Genomic DNA, 6000 nt, shown 5'->3' with positions numbered 1-6000 from the left:
ACTTATTCCACATGTTGTTGTGTTCCAGCCTGAATTCAAAATGGATTAAATATATTTTTATTTTCTCACCCATCTACACACAATATCCCATAATGAAAAAGTGAAGACATGTTTTAAAAAACATTTATTGAAAATGAAATACAGAAATATCTTATTTACATAATTATTCACACCCCTGAGTCAATACTTGGTAGCAGCACCTTTAACAGCGATTACAGCAGGGAATCTGTCTGGGTATGTCTCTACGAGCTTTCCACACCTGGATTGTGCAACATTTGCTCATTATTATTTTCTAAATTCTTCAAGCTCTGTCAAATTGGTTGTTGATTATTGCTAGACAACCACTGACATATATTTTCAAGCAGATGTAAGTTACAACTGTAACTCGGCCACTCAGGAACATTCACTGTCTTCTTGGTAAGCAACTCCAGTGGCCTTGCTTTTTTAGGTTATTGTCCTGCTGAAAGGTCAATTAATCTCCCAGTGTCTGGTGGAAAGCAGACTGAACCAGGTTTTCCTCTAGGATTTTGCCGTCGCTTAGCTCCATTCAGTTTCTTTTTGATCCTGGAAAAACTCCCCAGTCCTTAACAATTACAAGCATATCCATAACAGTATGCAGCCACCACTATGCTTGAAAATATGGAGAGTGGTACTCAGTAATGTGTTGTATTGGATTTGCCCCAAACATAACATTTGTATTCAGGACAAAAAGTGAATTGCTTTGACACATTTTTTTGCCGAGCTTCTTTAGTGCCTTGTTGCAAACAGGATGCATGTTTTAAAATAGTTGTATTCGGTACAGGCTTCCTTCTTTTCACTCTATCATTTAGGTTAGTATTGTGGAGTAACTACAATGTTGTTCATCCATCCTGAGTTTTCTCCTATCACAGCCATTTAACTCTGCAACTATTTTAAAGACACCATTGGCCTCATGGTGAAATGCCCGAGCGGTTTCCTTCCTCTCCGGCAACTGAGTAAGGAAGGACGCTTTTATCGTTGTAGTGACTGGGTGTATTGATACATCATCCAAAGTGTAATTCATAACTTCACCACGCTCAAAAGGATATTCAATGTCTGTTTTTTTTCACCCAACTACCAATAGGTGCCCTTCTTTGCAAGGCATTGGAAAACCTCCCTGGTCTTTGTGATTGAATCTGTGTTTGAAATTCACTGCTCGTCTGAGGGACCTTGCAGATAATTGTATGTGTGGGGGTACAGAGATGAGGTAGCATTCAAAAATCATGTTCAACACTATTTTTGCACACAGAGTAAGTCCATGCAAGTTATTATGTGACTTGGTAGCCCTTTCCTGCAGTCAACGATCAAAAGCGTCCTCTTTGCCTCATGGGTGGAATGTCATTCATAAAAACTTGATGAAAATGTGGTGTTTCTATGTCAAACAGTTTTGTTATATCTCAGTCGTCTGTGATGTATATAAAGTGTAATATTGGGATGCAAACTCAAAATGGAATAAGTGTCAACTCTATATCTGATGTGGTACCGGTGTCTTTTTTTAAGCCCATAACCATGTATATACTTTTGTTTCAAAATAGATTTGCTTAAGACTACCAAGAATCACTCTGTGTGACCCTGATTTAGCCCACTGAAGTAAAAAGTCAAGCAAATGTTTACTACTGAACTTATTTAGGCTTGCCATAACAAAGGGGTGGAATACTTATTGACTCTCAAGACATTTCAGCTTTTCATTTTTAATGAATTTGTAAAAATTTCGAAAAACATAATTCCACTTTGGCATTATGGGTTATTGTGTGTCAGCCAGTGGCAAAAATCTCACTTTAATCAATTTTTAATTCAGGCTGTAATACAACAAAATGTAGAAAAAGTCAAGGGGTGTGAATACTTTCTGAAGGCGCTGTACACATTGATAGGCACGCATACACACAGACACACACACACAGACACACTGACACACACACACACAACTATACACACTGACAGGCACGCATGCACGCACACACGCAAACATCCAGTGGCACAAGCACGAACACACATACACATATATACATGGGTGGATTGGCCAATGGCAGATGTGCCGGACAATCCTTTTGTTGGGTGGAATGGTCAAAATTGACAAAATAAATGTGCAAACATTTACCAAAAAAATAAGGGACAAGGCCGGCGGGCCATGGGCCTGGTTAAGATTTTTTTTAATGATTTTTGAGCAATTTCTCTGTTGTCGTTATTATATATTTGAGCATTTGCCTGATCAGTGGGAAACTGCTTGCCCCCCCCCTCCACCAAGATGGGCCAGGAATTCCACAACAATTTGGCGTCAACAAACAGTATGATTGATTCTGCCTACGGAGCTTTCCAGTGGGGGTCTGTGAGGAAAACCGGTGGCGCATTTGTTGAAGCGTGAGGGAAATTCCCGTCTGACCAAAAGAGGACGAGGACCCGCCCAGACCAGACCCTTAGTGTGAGCTGCCCAGGAGGAGACACATCATCCGCGAACAATTGAGGGACGGCAACTGATTTCAGTAGGTCAATTTAAATGAATCTGTATAAAAAGAAAAAAAAATGATAAAAAATAATATCAAGGCGAGTAACACATAAAAAGGTACCCATATTCTTATAGAGAGAAGGCTATTCACTATTTTTATGAGAAAACGAGGGCGTAATGGTACCATGGAAAGCCCCGCTGACAGCTGTCTGTAGGCATTTAGAAGAAACAAACTGAGGATGGATTAACAACATTGTAGTTACCCCACAATACTAACCTAATAATCTGAGTGAAAAGTAATAAGCCTGTACAGAATAAAAAATATTTTAAAAAATGCATCCTGTTTGCAACAAGGCACTAAAGTATACTGCAAAACAAATTGTCAAAGCAATTCACTTTTTGTCCTGAATACAAAGTGTTATGTTTGGGGCAAATACAATACAACACATTACTGAGTACCACTCTCCATATTTTCAAGCATAGTGGTGGCTGCATCATGTTTTGGGTGTGCTTGTAATCGTTAAGAACTGTTTTCCAGGATAAAAAAGAAACAGAATGGAGCTAAGCACAGCAAAATCCTAGAGGAAAACCTGGTTCAGTTTGCTTTCCAACAGACACTGGGAGATTAATTCACCTTTCAACAGGACAATAACCTAAAACACAAGGCCAAATCTACACTGGAGTTGTTTACCAAGAAGAAAGTGAATGTTCGGGAGTGGCAGTTTTGACTTAAATCTGCTTGAAAATGTATGGCAAGAACTGAAAATGGTTGTCTAATAATGATCAACAACCAATTTGACAGAACTTGAATAATTAAAAAAAAAAAATAATGAGCAGTTTGTTGCACAATCCAGGTGTGGAAAGCTCTTACACGGAACCCAAACCGGCTGCTCGCGTGCGCCATCGTACCCCATCGTGCATAAATGTATTTTGTCCCCCCCACACCAAACGCAATCACGACATGCAAGTTAAAATATCAAAACCAATTATATTAATTTGGGGACAGGTCGAAAAGCATTAAACATTTATGGCAATTTAGCTAGTTAGCTTGCACTTGCTAGCTAATTTGTCCTATTTAGCTAGCTTGCTGTTGCTAGCTAATTTGTCCTGGGATATAAACATTGAGTTGTTATTTTACCTGAAATGCACAAGGTCCTCTACTCCGCCAGTTAATCCACACATAAAACGGTCAACCGAATCGTTTCTAGCCATCTGTCTTCCTTCCAGGCTTTTCTTCTCTTGACTTTATATTGCGATTGGCAAGGAGATGGCACGTGGGTACCTGCTTCCATAAACCAATGAGGTGATGGGAGAGGCAGGACTTGCAGTACGATCAGCATCAGAAATAGAACTGATTTCTATTTTAGCCCTTGGCAACGCAGACGCTCATTGGCACGCGGGAGCAGTGTGGGTGCAATAATTGAATAACATAGATTTCTAAATTTATTTTGCAACTCTCGTGCACGCGACACGAGAGGTGTGGTCAGCCTGTTAGAGACTTACAGTACACGGAAAGACTCACAGCTGTAATCCCTGCCAAAGGTCCTTCTACAAAGTATTGACTCAGGGGTGTGAATACTTATGTAAATTAGATATTTCTGTATTTCGTTTTCCAAACATTTGCAGAAAAAATCTAAAAACATGTTTTTCATTTGTCATTATGGGGTATTGTGTGTAGATGGGTGAGAGAAAAAATATAACACAATGTGGAATCGTTTAAAAAAAAAATTGTTTTTTCAGAATCTCTCACTATCTCTTACTCAATTTTAGACATACAGAACACACATCAGACCTGGGGTAACTATAGGGTTAACTATGCTTTGTGGAAAAGTAACTATTTTACCCGGGGAACAAATAGTTACTTTGGAGGTGACTACAACTATACAGATCCCCAAAAATGATTACTTTTTAAAACTATTTGAATACAGATCCCCAAAAATTATTTAAAAAAATGTTAACTATTTGAATACAGATCTCAGAAAGTAACTACATCTTCCTGCGACCATGCAAACTAACATGATTTTTCACCTTGGCTGTAGTTGATTCAAGAAGCCAGTTTTGGAATATTTAGTTTCTATTTGACACTTAATAGCCATATGTTGGTACTGTTAGCATTCTCAGTATCAATAAAAAAATAAATAATAATAATCCCAGGTCCCCGTCCCCGCAGGAGGCCTTTTGCCTTTTGGTAGGCAACTGACTTGCCTAGTTAAATAAAGGTTCAATAAAAAAATTCATAAATAAAAAACATTAAACTGTTATTGTGCCTGTAATAAAACTGTAATTACTTTTGGACCAACGTTGTATTAGCATGTTGTTACATGATACTTTGGAAATTGCATTTTAATTGCATAACAATGAGCGGGGCGTTTTTGTTACTACTGTACACAATAGGAATAGTGACAGTTCCTTAATCCACTTATGTAATAACTCCATTATTGAGCAATTATAAAGTCCTCTATAACTACAATGTTGCTATTGTAATAATCACAAAGTTACTACACATGTACAGTATAAGAACTTTATGTCAAGTGTTACTGTATTACCGTATGTCTCACTCGTTATGAAAATACATGTCAGTCATTTTAAAGCTACGTAAATGGCCTACTCTAATGTCGAGGGGATTCCATGTCCCTCGTGTATTCAATTCTAGGCTATAGGCTATATTAAGATTCACATCTTATAAAGCCCTCAAAACCATGTGCTTACGATCATATATTTAGACTAATTCAACTGACTGTTGTAGTTTTTGGTTCTTCATAAAATATTTGGCAGCCATCAAATAAATATATATATTTCTACTTCTTATACTTGTTCCTGTCATCAGCCGTAGCTTCAGGGTTGCCTGTGACAGCCCTGTGTGCGGTAGCCCTGTATATAAACTATATCAGACTACCTCGAGAATTTGAAAAGTTGGTATTTTCAAATAAACTGAAAAAGACAACTATTTTCTGCCCAGGTCTGACACACGAACACACACACACACAGCATCTAATCAAGGATACAAAGAACAGCACGTCAGCCACACCCAAGAGACCTGCTGGAAACATATTAAATGCATTGTCACGCCCTGGCCATAGAGAGGGTTTTATTCTCTATTTTGGTTAGGCCAGGGTGTGACTAGGGTGGGCATTCTATGTCATTTTTTCTATGTTTTTGTATTTCTTTGTTTTGGCCTGGTATGGTTCTCAATCGGGGACAGCTGTACATCGTTGTCGCTTATTGGGAGCCATACTTCGGCAGCCTGTTTTCCTTTGGGGTTTTGTGGGTAGTTGTTTTCTGTCTTATGTGTCCACCTGGCAGAACTGTTGGCTTTCGTTTTCTTGTTTTATTTAAAGTGTTTCATTATAATAAATTATGACCACTTACCACGCTGCATCTTGGTCCCCTCTGTCAGACGATTGTTACATGCATTCACAGTGTGCAAGGTGTGTTGTGTGTCTGTGTGTGCATGGTGTGTGTAGTCTGTGTGCGCAATGACAACAAGGTCAAAGTGGAATTTCATCACCCTGAAGTCAGAAATTCACTCTCCACAAGAG

The sequence above is a fragment of the Salmo trutta genome, chromosome 8 (assembly GCF_901001165.1).
Source record: "Salmo trutta chromosome 8, fSalTru1.1, whole genome shotgun sequence".
In the NCBI taxonomy this organism is placed as follows: Eukaryota; Metazoa; Chordata; class Actinopteri; order Salmoniformes; family Salmonidae; genus Salmo; species Salmo trutta.
Note: the sequence above shows the minus strand (reverse complement) of the source record.